General features: G+C 42.2%; 1 protein-coding gene across 11 annotated transcripts in view; it reads right to left on the reverse strand.

Annotated features, from left to right (window-relative positions):
• Positions 1-9,659, reverse strand: part of EMSY (EMSY transcriptional repressor, BRCA2 interacting) — a 107,647-nt gene extending 97,988 nt beyond the window's left edge. For all 11 annotated transcript variants that reach the window (XM_056794949.1, XM_001363431.4, XM_056794950.1 and 8 more), the window contains exon 1: positions 862-9,659. The gene's annotated coding sequence lies outside the window, so the exon portion shown is untranslated. The remainder of the gene's footprint in view (positions 1-861) is intronic.
• Between the last annotated feature and the right edge of the window lie 8,593 nt (positions 9,660-18,252).

Here is an 18,252-nt window from a genome sequence, read left to right on the forward strand (position 1 = left end):
CTAGGACATATGAAAGCATAGAACTGTTACTGTTGGAAGGACCCTAGAATACGGACAGCACCGGATACTGGAGCCGAGGACACTAGATCAAGAGAACATAGAACGCTACCGAGCCGAGAAAGGACCCTACCTACAACATGGAGAGCATAGGAATGTTTGAGCTGGGAAGGGCCCTAGCACACAGAGAGGTGGGGATGTTAAGGCTGGACAGGAGCCTCCAACAAGGGCAGCACAGAGTATTAGAGCTCAGAGAGGGCACAAAATGTTAGCGAGTCCCAAAGACCCAAGAATATGGAGAACACAGAATGCTATGCCCAGAAGGACCCTGGAACACAGAGAGCCCAGGATGTTAGAGCTGAGAAGAACCTCGGAACCGAGAGCACGGAATGTCAGAGCTGGATCCTAGAACCTAAGATGTCAGAGCCCTTAGAATTCGGCATGTCAGAGCAGGAAGGGAGTTGAAATCACACTGGACGTAAGAGCTGAAGGGGCCTCGGGGACCATCTGGTGCAAGCCCCTGGCTTTGCAGGGGAGGGAGGACAGCGAGGCCAGACAGGGGCAAGGGCTGCTGCGAGCACAGGCACCTCTCGAGAGGGACAGGGGCGGCAGCAAGCGCCTGGGCGCTCCCAGGCCACTCTTGGGCTCCGGTTCCAGGCGGGGCCTGCCAGCTTCCTTCTGTCCTCAAAAGGACCTGAACCCCAGTCCCCGTCCTCTGCCCCCCCAATCCCGTTAGGAGACAACGGAGGATGGGCACGGCGGAGGAGGGAGGGGGGACACCACGCTCTCCTCAGCCCTGCCGGACCCAGGAAGCCAAGGTTAACCTGCCACCCACTCTCGAAGCCTGGCCCCGGGGCGACCCACCTGCCTGGCCTTTCGCAGATCATCTAAAAGGTTCCACCGACGAGACCCGGGCCAGCAGGAATTGGGTTTGTTTTGCGGTTCCTCAGAAGGGGGCAAGATGGCGACGGGCGCCAAGGCGCAGGCGCGGCCGCGCGCCGGCACCTGGGAGTTGTAGTGTCCACAGTGTTCCCGCCTTTAGACGGGAAGAAGGTGGCTGGGACCTCCATGCCTGATTTTCCTACCCTGGGGCTAAGGTTCCCAGGCTGGGGCATGCTGGGAATACCTGCCCGAATCTTCGCCCACCACCTCTAAATCTCACATTGCGCGAAGGAAACTGGGAACTGTAGTTCTCTTCACTCCCTGCCCACCTCCCCTCCGCGCTCTTGGCGCGCCTCGCCTCCTTTTAGCTCCGCCCTGCCAATCAATTGCGCTCGCGGCTACGTGTGCCGTCACACGTAGTAGTCGAGATGGCGTACGTCTGTCGGAGCTGAAGTCTTGGCTGTCCACCCTCCAAAAGGGGTGGAGGGTGAAGGAAAGCAGGGCAGTTCGCAGCCGAACGGTCGGTCGAGTGAATTCGTTTTCCCAGAGGTCCCGACTGGGTCCTGTCAACGGCCAACAGCCTTCCCGCGGCAGGTAGCGGAAGACGAGGGTATGGGTGCCGGAAAGGGACATGCGCAGTTACTCATTCATTCCCCCTTCTTTGACTGCGCGTCAGGTTAGGGGTAGGTCTCTCCTCCACCTGCCTAGTGTTTGCGCGCGTGTGCGTGTGGGTGTGGTAGAGCTTTGGGCTCCCTGCTGTGAGAGTTGGTGGTGACACTCGCAGGTGTGTGCGTGTGTGTACGTACGTATGTATGTGTACGTATTGTATGTGTGTCACCTTGGACAGTTCGCTGGGCTGAGCCATTCCTGTCTGGGGCAAACCAGACTACTGCTCTCGAGGCTAACAAGGCTTACTCTGGTTGCTTAAAGAGATGATTGTCCCCAAAGTGTCCTACACACAGAAGAAACTATTAAAGGGAGGCATAGTGTGATTTGGTGGGAAAAGCCGTGGTGACTGATAAATGATCAAAAGGATAGGACTAGGCAGTTTTCAGAGGAAGAAATAGACGTTATCCATTGCCATATTGGGAGAGAGGGGGTGCTCTAAATCAGTAGCGATTAGAAAAATGCTAAATATAACTACAATTAGGTTCTACCACATACCTCTTAGATTAGCAGAATTGACGACAACAAGATAAAAGTAAAATGGCAAAGGGGCTCAGGCACATCAATGTACTATTGGAGGAACTGTATACTGGTCCAGCCATTACCGAAATCAATATGCAGTTATGCTCCAAAAGCTACTAACTAACCTGTGTATACCCTTGGACCTAGCCATATCATTTTACTAGGGATAATGCTGCCAAAGAGATAAAAGGATAAGGACTTTTGCACAAAAAATACTGAAAGCTCCTGGTGTGGTGAGGGTGGTCAACAAAGAAGCATGGTGGCAGCTAGGAAACTAGCATTGTTAAGCACCTGCTAGGAGAAATGGAAATTCAGAGTATATATCAAAAGGGGAATGGATAAACAAGTTGTAGTATATGAATGTGATGGAATACTTTTCATGCTTTAACAAATAATGAAAGGGATTTCAGAGAAATTTGGGAAGACTTGTATGAAGAATGCAAAGAATAATTTTTACAATAATAACAGCATAAGGCCAATAACTATTAAAAACTTATTAACTCTGATCAACCTAGTGACCAACCACAATTGTAGAGCACTACCCACAATCTGATAGAGAGAATGCAGATTAAGCCTTTTTTTTTTTGCTGTGACCAATCCAAGAATTTTTTTTCCTGACTATTCATGTTTGTAACAAGGTTTTTGTTTAGGTTTTTCTTTTTTTCTTCATGGGGAAAGGGAGAAATGGGAAGCAGATCTTCATAAAAATAAAGTGAAATGTAATTAAGACATTGTTTAAAAAGAAAAAATTCTGATCTTTTCAGAAGACCTGTCCCAACTATATGAATTGGGCTAGCTATTTTTTTTTTAACTTTCTGGGCTTCAGTTCCTTTGTAAATTGGGTGCAATAATAATAATCAACATTCATGTAATGCTTGAAGATTTGCAAAATACTTTACATATTACACTCATTTGATAATCCTAACAACACAGTGGGATAAGTGCTATTACTCTTCCCATTTTACATATATGGAAACTGAGGCACAAAGAGGTTAAGTGATTTGCCCAAGTCATACAGCTAGTAAGTGAGTAAAGTAGGATTCAAATTCAGATGTTTCTGACTTCCAAATCTTGGGCTCTGTCCACTAGCTACTCCTTGGCAATAGACTGATAAGACTAACATTCTCAAAATGCTATTGGGGGGGGGGGGGAAGTATTATGTAAACCTTGAAGTACTACAAATGTGGTTTATTACTGACCCAGTACAGATTTTATAGAGGTTGGATGGATAAAGAGTATGACCCTGGGCAAGTTCACTAATGAGGCCCCAGGCTACTCTCTTAAGAACTGTGGTAGATCTGCTTTGGTAGATGGAGGCTGCTCATTGTGAGCTCCATGTGCCATGAAATCACTGGTCCCATACAAAAATGAGGTTTTATGAGTCTTACTCATTACCACAGTCTTATAGGTTAGTCTCTTAAACCACCACCCCCTTTTATGACTGAAAAAACTAAAGGTCCCAGAAGTAAAAAAAAAATGACTCTTTAGGTTATAATGACAGAGGTAGGATCCTCACAATAACCCTGTAAAGTAGTTAAGGAAATGACTTGCCCAGAATTGAGGCTAATAAAGTAATAATAATAATAATGGGAACTAATAGCTCCCAGTAATATTTCTCAGTGAGGAAAAGGAGAAATGGGAGATGGATCTTTGTAAAAGTAAAGTACTAAGTGACAGAAAGAACTGAGGCTAGAATATCAGCATTGGACAGGATCTCAGAGGGTGGCTGGTCCACAGGCTTCATTTGACAGGTGAGGAAGCTGAGGCCTAGAAAGGGGAAGTGTCTTGACCAGCTACAAAGAACTACAGAGCATTCCAACCAGAATTCAAAGCCAGAACTTCTGACTCCAGATCCCTTTGACCTTCCTATCACCCAATGCTGCCTCTGTCTAAGGAGTCAGAGCCAAGATTTGAACACAGGTCTGTGACTCCCATTTATATACAAATGTATGAGAGTCCTGGATCTGGAGCTGGACCTGGACAAAATTGCCAGGTTTGTGTGTCAACATTGATCTTCCATAAAATATTTCATTCTTCTTATCAGTGTCCTTACTGAAGTATTAATAGACAATATAGTAACAGCAGATGATTTAGCTCTCCCAGGGAAGATTTGATTTTTAAAGCAGGCCTTGGCCCAAAGGAATTAAGCTATAAATGGCAGGTATAGAGCAAATATACTGTGTCCTCCCATATCCTCTCTTCCATTCCGTCTCTTAATCTTCATAGCCCAAACTTAACACTTTCACTTCTGGCCTTGATTCCATATGTTCCCTTCTCAGTCTCCTTATCTCTTTAATATCTCCTCCAAAAACCTATTCCTTTTTTACCTTGGACCCCAAGACTCCCTCATATTCATGTTTGTTTTTCATATTTAGGTTTTTCTCTTGGTTTGTGTTTTCTTTTCTACACACTTGGCTATATCCCTGTCTTAAACAAAAAAGCATCCTCGCTTGGTATATCTATCTCCTGGAATTCTTAAGCTGTATATCTCCTTTTGATGCTTAAAGGTCTTAAACAAGTTTTAACCTGAGATTTTCTAATTCAATCCCCTCTTTTCATACATAAGTTAAATAAAGTGAAGAAGACAAGTGACTTGCCAAAGGGCACACAGTTTGATGAAACCAAGACTAGAATTCAGGTCCCTTGAGTTCCAGGCCAACAGATCACTTGACCCCCCATTGCCTAGCCCTTAGCACTCTTCTGCCTATTGACTCCCAAGACAGAAGGTAAGGGTTTAAAATAAATTTAAAAATAAATTAAAAAATAAAGGACACAGGGAGAAACATGTGAGTGTAGGGGAAGGAGCCCTGGACCTGAAGATAGGCTCACTGGGACTCAGATTAACTCCAACAATACTGACTTTGTGAACACAGCCAATTCATTCCTCTTTGAGCCTCATTTGCAAAAAGGGGATTGATAATACTTCTATTTCCTTCCTAACAGGGTTGTTGTGAGCAGGGCATTTGAGCTATTCCCAAAGCCATTAAAGCTTAAAATGACACTAAGACTTGTGGGACACCCTGTATCAATATATGCTGTTGTTATAGTTGTTGAAAATAATTATTATTATATGACTGAGAGAAATTGAAGAGGAAGCCATATACTCTAATATCAAAACTTCCCAACTCAGAGAAATGTACTAAAGTCTTCTCAACAATCCCAACAAACAGGTAGACTTTATAGAGGAGGAGAAGTCAAGCTACTTTTTGCCAGTTGCAATAATATAGGTGGGGAGGCCATTCCTGTTTTCTCCCCCTGGTCCCTCCATCCTTGCCTCTCAGAGGCTCCTCTTGGAAAAATGAAAGAGAAAATATGGTACACACAGAAGCTGCAAAGATAGGATTTTCTTCCTTTGGAAATAAGGGTTGGGAATAGGGAAAAGGAGCTTCCCAGGAAGGAACAATAATAGCAATAATAATAATAGCTAGCATTATATAGCACATTTTAAGGTTTGCAAAGCACTTTACAAATATTTCATTTTACTCAACAATTCTGGGAAGTTGGTGTTAGTATTATCCCCATTTTACAGAGGAGGAAACTTGAGGAAAACAGAGGTTAAGTGACATATCCAGGGTCATATAGCTAATAAGTATCTGAGGCTGGATTTGAACTCAAGTCTTCCTGACTCCAGGTTCACATTCTACCCACTGCACAAGCTAGTGGCATCAAAATGGCAATTTATGGGAAGTTAGGGAGAACTCAAAGGATTGGGGTACTAAAGCTATGAGAAGAAAGAAATTAACAACCAGCCTTTATACAGTGCTTTAATGTTAGCCAAGTGCTTTCTTCATAAAACTAGGAACTAAGTAGTGTAGTAATTATCCCATTTTATAGATGAGGAAACCGAGGCTTACAAAGGTTCCTTAACCTTCACCTAGTCACTGAGCTCACCTAGGATCAGAACTAGGATATATGTCTCCAGCTTAATACCATTCTGTTGAGTCTGTAAGAACATGAGCTCTAAAAAAACCAAAACCATCTCTTTTCTTTTTGTAGCCCTTGTGCTTTGCAAATAGCAAGCACTCAATAAATGCTTCCTTATACACTGTGAGTGACTGGGGAGTAGGGAGAAGGTGGATGTGTTGTGTGCTCATATGGGCTTCAACAAACATCAAATTGTCTTTATTTCAGATGAAGAACATGAGACTGAGAGAAGGAATGAGACTTGCCCACAATTTGTAGCAGCAGGCCCAACCCTTAAAATTAGGCCTTGTTTATGGTTGTTCAATAGTTTTTCAGTCATTCCTGACTCTTCATGACTCCATTTGGGGTTTTCTTGGCAGAGATACTAGAGTGGTTGGCCACTTCCTTCTCCAACTCATTTTCTAGGTGAAGAAACTGAAGCCAACAGGGTTAAGTGACTTGCCCAGGGACCCACAGCTAGTAAATTTCTGAGGCCATATTTGAACTCACAAAAATGAATTTTTCTGACTCCAAGCCCAGCACTTTAACCTCTATGCCAGTTAGCTGCCTTTTGGGCCTCTTGATTCCCTATAATGCTTTTTCTACTTTATTGTGCTGACTCCTTCCCTGGCTTCCTTCTCCAATCAATCCCTCCTTTTAGCCACACAATACCTGTTCTCCCTGCCCACCCCCATAGACACAGTGAGCATTCCCTTCTTTGTTCTTCCTTTTTTGGTTCAGATCTGTGATTTCGTTGGAATAGACCATTCCCAGTGAGGAAACATAGGCTGCCAATGTAGATGGCATCTGCCCCAAAACTTAAGGAGTCTCTTGGGTTGCTGAGAGGCTATTGATTTGTCACACAACCACAAAGTGTTGGAGGTGGGGCTTGAGGCCTCCCCACTCCCCAGTGCTGGCTCTCACTCCATTCTACATACTTTTCTAAGAGGCCAGAGTGTCCCTTAGCCAGAATCAATGGAGTTCCAGTTCTGGGTGGGAAGGAAGTCCAATGATGGGTTCAGCTAAATAGGACATTAAGTACATTAGTTCAAGGGCAGTTTGATATCATGGCAAGACTTAAATACCAAGCTTTGACTCTTAGCAGTATGATAATGGGAAAAATCTCTTAACCTTAGTTTCCTGAACTGTAAAATGAAAATATTTTCAATGCTGGCCTCATAGGGTCATTGTGTGAAAATTATTTTATAATCAAGATGCAAGAGAAAAGTGATTTGAACCTCAGGTTTGTTGATTGTCTCTACTGCCCCTTACCTCTATTCTTCCCCACTCCCACTGGAGCCCACAATAATAACAGTAACCCCCATTTTTCTATTGATAATTTCTCTGTCTCCTCCCTCTATTTCTTCCCATCTTCCACTAGAATCCATGATAATAATAGTAACCCCCATTTCTGTGGATTGTCTCCACTGTTCCCTCACCAGGCTTGATTCGGTTACCCAGACATTTATTAAATACCTACAAAGCACCTTAAAGGCACTGGACTAGTTGCTGGGGTTATAAAAACAAAAAATCCCTGCCCTCCAGGAGCTCACCTGGGACAAGGGATAAGCAACACATACTAAGTAAGATAGGTGACTACAAATACCTACACAGAATGAGCACTGAGTGGTTGGGGTTGGGGCAGCACCAACAGCTAGAGAAACTAGGAAAGGGCTCTTATTGAATATAGTCCTTGAGCTGATCCTTGAAGGGAAGAGGAGGTATTCCAGAAGGTGGTCATAAAGGAGGAACGGACTCTGAGAACAAGGGTGGCCTGCACAGAAGTCAGAGTAAGAAAGAGCATAGATGTCATGTACAGGAAATAGCAAGCATGTCCCTTTGGCTGCAGTGTAGAAGAGGAGGATCAGAGATCATAAATTTTAGAGCTGGCAAAGGGACCTGGGAGCCTGTCTTGTCCAACTACTTAAGTTGTCATCGGAGGAAACTGAGGCCCAGACAGCATTAAATTAATTTCCCTTGACCACAAGGGTAGAAAGTCCTCTGATTCCAAATCTATTCTTCTGTACCCATGATTCTGAAATGTCAGGAAAGGTAAAAGTCAGATCACAAAGGGCTTTAGATGCCAAACACAGGGGTTTCTGTTTTACCCTAGATGAAATTGAAAGCCCCTGAAATTTGAGCAGAGGAGTGACATAGTCATGGACTTGGAGTCAAAAAGGTTTCTGTTTGGTGCCTCTGGGGAGTATGGATTGGAGAAGGAATCGGCAATTGGAAATGGGGAAAGGGAGCTGGAGTCTCAGAAAGGAAATATGACATTCTCTCATAGAATTTTTTTTGGTCAGTGTTATGATGTTCAGCTAGTATTACATGTAGCATCAGTATTCCTACCCTAAGTAGATTGGGGTTTTCTCTCTTTCTTCCATAGCATCCTCTATCTGCTTTCTTAACTCTTCCCTTGCTTCCAAATCTTTTTTCAGGATCTTCTATCACAGACTTTTCTTAAGCCTTTTTTTCTATCAGCCATCTTCCAGGGATCTCCTAAAATACCATTCTCCTTTTTGACTACTGCTGTTCATTGTTCATCTGTGTTAGATCTGCCCTCAGAATATTTGCCAAACTACTATATTACAGAAAGAAAAACAGTGAGAAATTCCTGTAGTACTTGCAGTTCTCACACTTTCCTCAGCTACTTGCCCTTTTGAGTTACCCTTATCCCAGGGGGACCCAGTGGTGAGGAAGAACAATCCAAGCTTTGCCATGGTCCTTTATCAGTGTGGTTCATTCTCTGGCTGTATGGCCTCCACCAGCATCCATAGACACCAAAGAGGTGGCACCACACCAGGAAAGCTGAAATAGCATCAGAATCACAGAGAGTGAAATAACCACATTGCCCCACGGACCTGGAGCAGTATCAGATTAGACAGGAGAGATAGGCCTGCAGGCCGTTATCTCTCTCCAGCCTCAATGTGATAAAGAAGCAAGAAAAATAGGACCTTAGTGAGGGGGGAAAAAAAAAAGTAAAGGTCCTTCCTTCCTGCCTTCAAACATACCCAGGTCTCTCCAGCCTTAAAAATCTCTCAGTAAACTCTAGAGACACCTCAGTATCATCCCATATCTCTCCTCCCATTCTCAGCCAAATTCCTTAAAAATATTGTTGAAACTTATTTCCCCCTCCTCCTCTGATTCTTCAGGCTTTTGCCATCTAACTTTTGACCTCATCGTCAATTGAAACTTCCTTCTCCAAAGTTACCAGCAACTTCTTAAATGCCAAATCTGATGTTCTTTTCTCAATTTATCTGTTGAATTTGATACTGTTGACCGCCTTCTCTCCTCGATACTATCTCCTCTTTGGATTTTTGTGACACTATTTTTTCCTGGTTCTCTTTTTAACTGACCACTTTTCATTCTCCTTTGTTGAATTATCGCTCATATCACCCCTCCTAACTGAGGGTATTTCCCAAAGTTCTCTCCTAGGCCCTCTTCTCCCTCCATATTCTCTCTTGTTTCTGTCTCTGTCTCTATATCTGTGTCTCTGTGTATGTATGTAGAGTTCTCTCATCTCAGAAACTCCCATAAGTTCAACTTTATTCTTGATGTATATTGTGTGTGTGTATATGTGGGCAGGGAGGGGAGATAAACCTATAGGAGCTTCTAGGTTACTGAGAATAGAAGGAAAAGAGAAGAGTTTATTGGACGACTTTAAAAAAGAAGAAAGAAAGAAAAAACAAAGAGTATATAGGACTATTTCCAGTTTCCCTTGTTTATAACTTCAGCATTATTATTGGACAGAGCATTAAAGCATTGCACCTGGAGTCAGGGAAACCCAAGTTCAAATCCGGTTTCAGACACTTATTAGCTGTGTGACCCTGGGCAAGTCACTTAACATCTGTAGAATGAGTATAACAGTTAATTACCTATCTGGAGTTGTGAAGACTGAATGAGGTAATATTTATAAAACACTTTGCAAACCTTTAAATGCTATGTAAATGCTATCATTGTTATTATTATGCCCAACTTCTCATGTTACCTTACCCCACATTTATAGTCACTTGCCAAATCTTGCCATTTCTTCCTTCCCAACATCTCCCGAATGTGATCCTTTCTCTCCACTCATTCAGCCACCTCCTTAGTTCAGGCTGTCATCACCTCTCATCTAGATTATTCACCAGCCTCCCTACTGGTCTCTCCGTAAACTCCAGTCTGTCCTTAGACTCAGATCTGACCCTGTTACTCCCTATTCCGCTAACTCCCTTGGATTCCTCTTGCCTCAAGGATGAAATATAAACTCCTCTGTTGAGTTTTTAAGAGATTGGTCTCCCTCTCTCAGCCAGGATAAAGGAGCAGTGGCCATTACTAATTGGCCTGGAATGATGTGTTCTATTGCCAATCTGGCCTGTTGTGCCCCTCAGGTCGTTTCTCCCACTCCTGACACTCACTCTATTGGTGCAAGACTTAGTTCTGATCACCTCTGGCCCACTGCAGCTCATTTCAAAACTTTCAAGCCCAGGTGATCCAGCAGCTTTACCAGCTCCCCTTCCCTGCCCAGCAATAGGAATTTCACAAGTGCATCATCTCTCCCTTTAGTTTTTAAAGCCCTATAACAAGCAACTCCTACTCCAGCCACATTGGACATTATTCCCTTTCCCCCATTTTGAAATCTAGCCCAACTGGTCTCTGTACCTCTTTCAAGAAGCTCCATCTTTCATATCTATGACTGCACTTGCCACTCCCGCTGTCCTCATCTCTGCCTCAGTGTTACTTTCTTCCTTTAAGATGCATCTCTCAAGTTTCTTAACTTTTATAAAACTAGAATTTTATGACAATTATACAATACCCTCTGAGGAGGGTGTTGACAAACACATGGATCAACTCAGGATACATTAATTTTCACTAAGAAAACAACTTTATTAAAAAAACAGTAGTATAGCAGCCAATTCAAGAAAAACCTTTTGGGTCTAAAATATCACCAAGAATCTAGATCATTCTGGTGGAGGTAGATTAAGCTGAAGAGTTAAAAATCCAGAAGCTACATAGGCTTCATGGGAAATGCTTCCTCTTGGAAGCCATCCAGGGATACCACACCCCCTAGGAAAATCTTCCCAGCTCCTCTGGTGTGAGGCTGTAACAGCCATAAAAGGCATGTCTTTGTATGTCTCATCCATTACATTTTTACAAATGCAGAGGTGGGGATTAGTGCTGTAACACTTCACTTCAGCTACTAAATGGACCCTTACCTCTTATTACAAACATCTCAAAGGTACTTTTATATGGTATCTTCTCCAGTCCAGTCATATGGAGAGGGAGGTACAAATAAAGACAATATAAAAGCACATATAGCTAATTGTCAAAACACAGTAACTTAAGTGACATAGTGTAACAGAACTTAACAAAATAAAATCTTAAAACAAGAAATCAGCAAATACAATATATGTGTCAAGATATAAGCACTGAATTCAAGAGTTCTTTTTTTCCATTTCCAATACAGAGATTTTTCACAAAACAATGGAGTCTGAAAAGCCTTAAAATCTACCTCTACACTCTTTAAGGTTCCTTCCCCCCCACCCCCCTATATCATCATCCATCTAGGTTCCTTTTGGTCACACCCTGGAATCTCCCATAGTGAGGAAGAATTCCACGCTGAACATAGTATGGAGGAATCCCATATTGGATGTATTATATTGACTGCACAGGCCAGAATGGCAAGGGGGTGTTAGGGAGATTAATTTCTCCTCTGAATCTCAGGATTATTCAAGCTAATCACAAGGACCAGTGCACCCAGGAACAGTAGGGAAAAAAAGATACCCTACAACTGGGAGCTGTTTGAGATAGGAAATACACTGTCCTTTCATAGAGTGAGCCATACTTACAATTCTACTTCCTGTTTGGAAGAAAAACCTTCCTTCCCCTTCCCCCTAGGGGTAAAACACCAGGGAGCAGCTTGCTTCAACTGCCATATGGACAGGGAGTTAAGAGTAGAAGCTCTCTTGCCCAAGGGAAACACACCCAGGCTTCCAAGGCAAATAGCAAGCAAGCACTCAGCTGTTGGCAATGTAAGGGAAAGAGGGGTTTAGACTTTCCAAGCCTCCAGAGAGCTTCTCCAAACAGCAGCAGTAACAGCAGCAGGAGCAGTGGCAGCATTAGGAGGAGCAGGAGCAGGAGTAGGAGTAAGAGCAGCATTTCTTTTCTTTAACTGGGCAATTTGTCATATATTCCCACCACAACATTATTTCTATTTCTGTTCTGATGGATCTTCATGTGTTTTGCATAATAATTATTTATATACATGCCATATTGTCTGCTATCATATGAATTACAGATATCCTTTCCACATCATAGGGGTTAGGGATGCGGCACCCCACAATCTGGAAAATCTCCGTAAAAAAATTTTGGCCTTCCCTTTGTACCAGAGGAGAAGTCTAAATTTTTTTTTTCTTTTTTCTTTCATGGGGTATTTATAGTATCTTATTATAAAATGTAGGTTAAGTATTTGGTTATAGTCTATATGTAAGTCAATGTTAAGTAAAAATGATTTTCTAAATTTTTTTTGTATCATCTGCTGGCTTTCATCTGTGGCTTCCATAACACTCCAAAAAGTTATATATTTAATTTCTTTCTTTTTATTTTAAACCTTTACCTTCCATCTTAGTATCAACTTTGTATATTGGTTCCAAAGCAGAACAACAGTGAGAGGGTGAAAGGGAATTCTTTATTCTCTTTTTCTATTTTGAGTTAACACTTACTTAACCCCTACTTAACACTTTGTTAGCCATCAAGTAAGAGAATTCACAAGTCACATACTTGGAGAGCTCCACCCTTTTAATCCAATCAATCAGAAACTTGTGAATACTTTAATAAGAGTTGACGCCTTCAGAGGGTAAGAAGTGGATCCCACAGACACTGCCCCCTCCCCCAGGAAATGCTAGGCAATTTGGAAGCAGTGATTGGTCCCTGTGAAAAGAAGAAAGGACAAAAAGTGACTATAAAAAGTCCTGAAAGACTTCAGCTGGAGTCATCTTTTGCCTAAATCTGGAGCTTGGAGGATCTTAGACTGGGACTGTGGCTTGGAGCTATGACTTTGGACTTGGGACCTCAGCTCTTGGACTGTTTCTTGGATGAGTTAGTAGCTGACCTTCCTTTCCTAGCTTCTGGAGAGAGGTTAGTTCCAGAGGGAGAGGCCTTCTCCTCCCCCACCCCCACCCCCACCTTGGAGGAGGCCACATGGGTAGAACACCAGGTTCTCTGTTCAAAGGTTAACAAGCCCTGCCAGGCTGAGCCAAACACTGGAACAATATTTAGTGTGATAGGCTAGACATCTTCTGTACCCTTTTTTTTGTAATTCACTATTTTCACTCTTTCCACCTCTTTGTAAATAAAAGCTACTAAAAGTCATTTTGACTTGAGCTCTAATATTTTAAATTGGTGACTGCCATATTAGAATTCTCACATATTTAGTCAAACCCTTAATTTAATTCCTTACAAGGGCGAGGCTTTGGGGGTTGTGACTTGCCCAGGGTCATACAGCTAGGAAGTGTCTGAGGCCAGATTTGAACCCAAGACCTTCCATCTCTAGGCCTGGTTCTAAATCCACTGAGCCACCTAGCTGCCATTCCCTCTGTTTAGTTTTTTATGATCACCCACGGTATATAGAAACCATAATGGGGAAGTCACAGTGTAGAAAAGATGCCTGTACTTGATATGGCAGTTAACTAGGTAGCAGTGACAGGAGTGCTCTAAATGAAGGAAATTCTGGAGAAACTGGTTGGGGAGAGGGGGAATACTATGTGTAGTGGTACTCAAATCATCAGCGGAACAGCATATGTGAAAATGCCATTTTTCAGGCCCATCCTAATACTCTATTGTGCACTCAATAGCAGCTGTTTGATTTTTGCCTTCAGCCTTTGCCTCCTGCTTGCCTCCTTGTGGTGGACAGTACTTCTGGTTCTGAGCCTTTAAGCCCATTCTGCTTCACAGCTGGCAACACTGGTTATCACCCTCATTTATATTTCAGGCATTACCACTGCCTGTAAGACCTACAAATCCCACCTCTGACTTGTGTTTGCTTATGTGGTGATTCTGCCCTATATCCCACCCCTCTGCTTGCTGGAACACTCTCCACAGGAAGGCTTCTGTCAACACTGGAAAGTATGCCACTGCTCCTGTCAGGTCCCACGCTGGGCTGCCCCACCTTGGAGGATCAAGGGAACAAAACATCTTCTTTGGAAGACTCTAAGCTTCATGAGGGCAAGAGACATTCCTTAGCTAAGTTGTATATCTTCTCCCAAAGCCTGGCCCTGTGCTTTGCACACAGTGGGTGCCTAATTAGTGTTTGCCAAATCACATGAAAGAAAACTGAATTTTAGACACCTCAAATAGACATCCACATGGGAATTTCCATAAAGGGGTTGGAGTTAAAAGACCAGAGCTTAAGTGAGAGGGAGAGCTCTTAAGGGTAGAAATTTGAGATATATTAACATAATAATCATAAACACAATAGCCCTTTGAGGTCAGCAATCAGTCAATAAATATTTATCCAATGTGCCTCCCATGTGCCAGACACTGTGCTAAGCACTGTGGGTATAAAAAGAGGCAAAAACCAGTCTCTGCCCTCCAGAACTCATAACAACATAATGGGATAGACAAGCAAACAAATTTGTACCAAGAAGATATAGACAGGATAAGTAGGAAATCATTAAGAGAGGGAAAGCACTAGAATTGAGAAGGTGGGAGAGGCTTCTTAGAGAAGATGGAATTTTATTGGTGACTTAAGGGAACCCAGGGAGGCCAAGAAGCAGACATGAAGAAGAATATTCAGAGAATGGGAGACAGCCAAAGAAAATATTGGGAGCCAAGAGAACTCAGCAGATCAAGTGTTATCCCAATTTTATAGTTGTAAGAGAGGTCACATCACTTGTCCATTGTTACATTGCTTGCAAGTGAATCAGGCAAGATTTAAAACTAGATCTCCCAGTTTGTGTCCAGCCCTCTTTCCACTATGACAGACATCCTCGTAAAAGTGATCATTTATGGCATGAGGAGAGGAGAGCATGAAGTCACAGAATCTGAATTCAAACCCTGCCACTTACATTGGACAAATCACACCCCCTTTCAGGGTCCTAGTTTTTTTCACTTGTAAAATGAGGGAATTGAACTGAAAAATAAGGGCATTGGACTAGGGATCCCTTCCGGCTCTAGTTTTATGAGCCTATGACCAAAACTCAGAGACTGTTCAGTACTATTTTTTCTTTAAAATCTACTCTGAGTGTGTATGAATCAGTCTCCCCATTATAGTAAATTTATCCTAATGAATACAGTTGCAGTGGATAGAGCATTAGGCCTAGGGTCAGGAAAACCTGAGTTCAAATGTGACATTTACTAGCTGTGTGATCCTAAGCAAATCACTCAACCACTATTTGCCTCTGTTTTCTCATCTGTAAAATGGGGTGATAACAGTACCTTCTTCCCGGGGTGGTTATAAGAATCAAATGAGATAATATTTTTAAAACATTCAGCATAGTGTCCACAGGCATATACTGAACACAATTTAATGTTAGCTAGTATCATTAATGATTGATAATCACAACTAGCTCAAGGTTATCACTCTGAATGTCATTTGCCCCTTAACAGTCCTGGAAACTGTAATGTGCTGGTAAATGTTTAACAACCAGCTAAGGTGGATGTATACAGCACACTTTTATGTTTAATTTGCCAAATTCTAAAATATAAATGATTACAGTGAAAATATAACAACCAGCAAGAACCTAGCACACTCCTGGTTGGAAATGCAGATGTAATAAGAGAAGGGGATGAGATATTCTGTATTAACCCTAGCATATCTCCTGGTATGGTCTCTAGTTCTTTGTTTGGGGTTTTTAAACTAGGTCTCCCCATCTTGCCTGGCTAGAAGTATTAGGGCTTCCAAACCTAAGACCCACTATGAACTTCTCCATTTCTGACCCAGGACAACTTGCTCCATAGACAATCTAGTCACCTCCTATCTTGGGGGCTCACTAGATTGATGCCAAACTCACTTAGTTTGGACCCAATCAGCATAGTCCCCTGCAGCTTAGAACTTCCAATCTCCATTGATCTACCAGCCTCAACCTCCCCAGAAATTGGGATTACAAGTCTGTACTACCTTGCCCAAATCTAGAAACTGCTTTGAAGAAGAAATAAAGGTCAGCTTTGTTCTTGTGATTGCCAATTTCTCCCAAAAATGAAAGCAACCAAATTAAGCGCCTTTATAAAAGTCATATGAAAAAGTGGCCCTTTTCTTTCCCTTCCTCCTTCCTTCTCCATTGTCCTAATACTAATAACACCCTAGTATGTTTTGTTCTGAGTAGCTGTGACTTTTGCTGTTCAGGTACCACACAGACCTAGCCTTTGCCATGGAAGACATAGGGGCCACAGAGTTCCCTTATTTGAAGGAACTGAAGAAGAAACTGGACAGCAGTACTGGTCAACCATCAGAACATGCCAATGGGGGTAGTTAGGTGGCTCAGTGGAAAGAGAGCCTATCTACCTCTTATCACTCTTCTACCTTGGAACCAGTACACAGTATTGACTCTAAGACAGAAGGTAAAGGGCTTTTGTTGTTGTTGTTTTTAATTTTTTTTTAAATATATAACTTTTTAAAATAACCATTACCTTCCATCTTGGAATCAATACCATGATAATGGTTCCAAAGCAGAAGAGCAGTGAGGGATGTGCAATGGGGGTTAAGTGCCTTGAGCCAGTCACTCAGCTAGGAAGTGTCTAAGCCTAGATTTGAACCCAGGATCTCCTGTATCTAGGCCCAGCTCTCAATCCACTGAGACACTTAGCCGCCCCCAAGGGTTTGAAAACAAACAAATATACCCATCGTCATAGATGGAATAAGGCACATTGAGATAACCCACCATTGACAGAAGGCTCCATCCATTGTACCAGGAATTTCTGTTCAGATACTGGTTGTACAAAGTGTTCTTTGAGGTTCCTTCCTATTCTGAAATTCTCTAATCATTCAAGTATTAATCAATAAATATATATTAAAGACCAACTGTGTGTCAAGCACTGTACCAGGTGCTCTGTGAATACCAAGGAAAAAGAAGAAAAACAGAATTCTTCCCCTGAATGAGCTTGCATTTTTAGTATGTGATCTTGATTTGTTTAGGCTCTCAGATGGATGTCTACCTACATCAGAACTTCCAGGTATAGCACCTCCCAAGCCATGAGATCCCCAAAGCAAAGAATAAGGTTAGATCCGCCTCATGAATCTTGTTTCTGCGTTGATGGGACCAGTGAGAAGAATAGACTTCCTCCAAGTCCCAGCGCTAGGTCTAATACATTTATGATTTAACTGAAGTAAGTCTGATTGTAAAAACATAACTTCAAGGTCACCTGTAGTTTACAGAAGTTCACAGAATCATAAAGCATCAGAAGCACTGGCTGAATATGACATGTGATTAAACTGGTGATCATAATTTCAATAGAGCCAAAAATATAAAAATAAGTTTTAAAAATAAAATCACAGTCCTATGCCTTCTACAAGCTTATGCATCTCTTCCCTAAGCAGGTGAAATGAAAAGAATGCAAACAGCAGCCCATTATCCCTGCTTGGCTAAAAAAGAAAGAATTTCATTCTTCACTTCCCCTTTTCAAGGCCTCAGTTTCTTCATTTGCAAAATGAGAGGTTTGTGCCAGATAATCTCTTCCAACTCTGAAATCCCTTGATTCTCTCATTACGTTAATACCAGAGTAGAGATGCCAAATGGTAAAATACATGTTCTTGCTACTTAATGGGGAAGCAGTGTTGACCCCCTCCTCAAAAAAAAAAATGCTTTCCATGAACTGAACAAATGAATTAGTATTGATGAATGCCATGATCATTAGAAAGCCGAAAGGACATGGCAGACAAAAATAAAGACATAGTTCCACATTTGTGCAGTTGTCCTATTTATTTACAAGTGTTAATGTCTTTCAGGCTCACTTAAGTGCTAAGAAATCTCAGATGATAAGGTGATGATAAACTTAATTATTCAAGGTGATATCCAAGATAGTTCCTCGAAGTGGAAATAATAACCCCCATAGAAATGAGAATAAACTCTTGTCGGGGACAATGGGGTGAGGGGGGAGGGAAGAGGTTGTAAGTCCAGACAAATCATCTAACTTGTCTTCACCTCAGAGAGTTTCCAGCTGTTTATTAAGTTTTGCTATGATGTGCCAAGAATGAACCCTGATTTCATTTTGACTGCTACAATAAACTAATATTAAATGCAACCAGATGAACTTGGTGACCTCACTTACTTTTCATGTGTTGAGCACTTTGGACATTCTCATCATTTC

This window comes from Monodelphis domestica, chromosome 4, assembly GCF_027887165.1.
Source record: "Monodelphis domestica isolate mMonDom1 chromosome 4, mMonDom1.pri, whole genome shotgun sequence".
Classification (NCBI taxonomy): Eukaryota; Metazoa; Chordata; class Mammalia; order Didelphimorphia; family Didelphidae; genus Monodelphis; species Monodelphis domestica.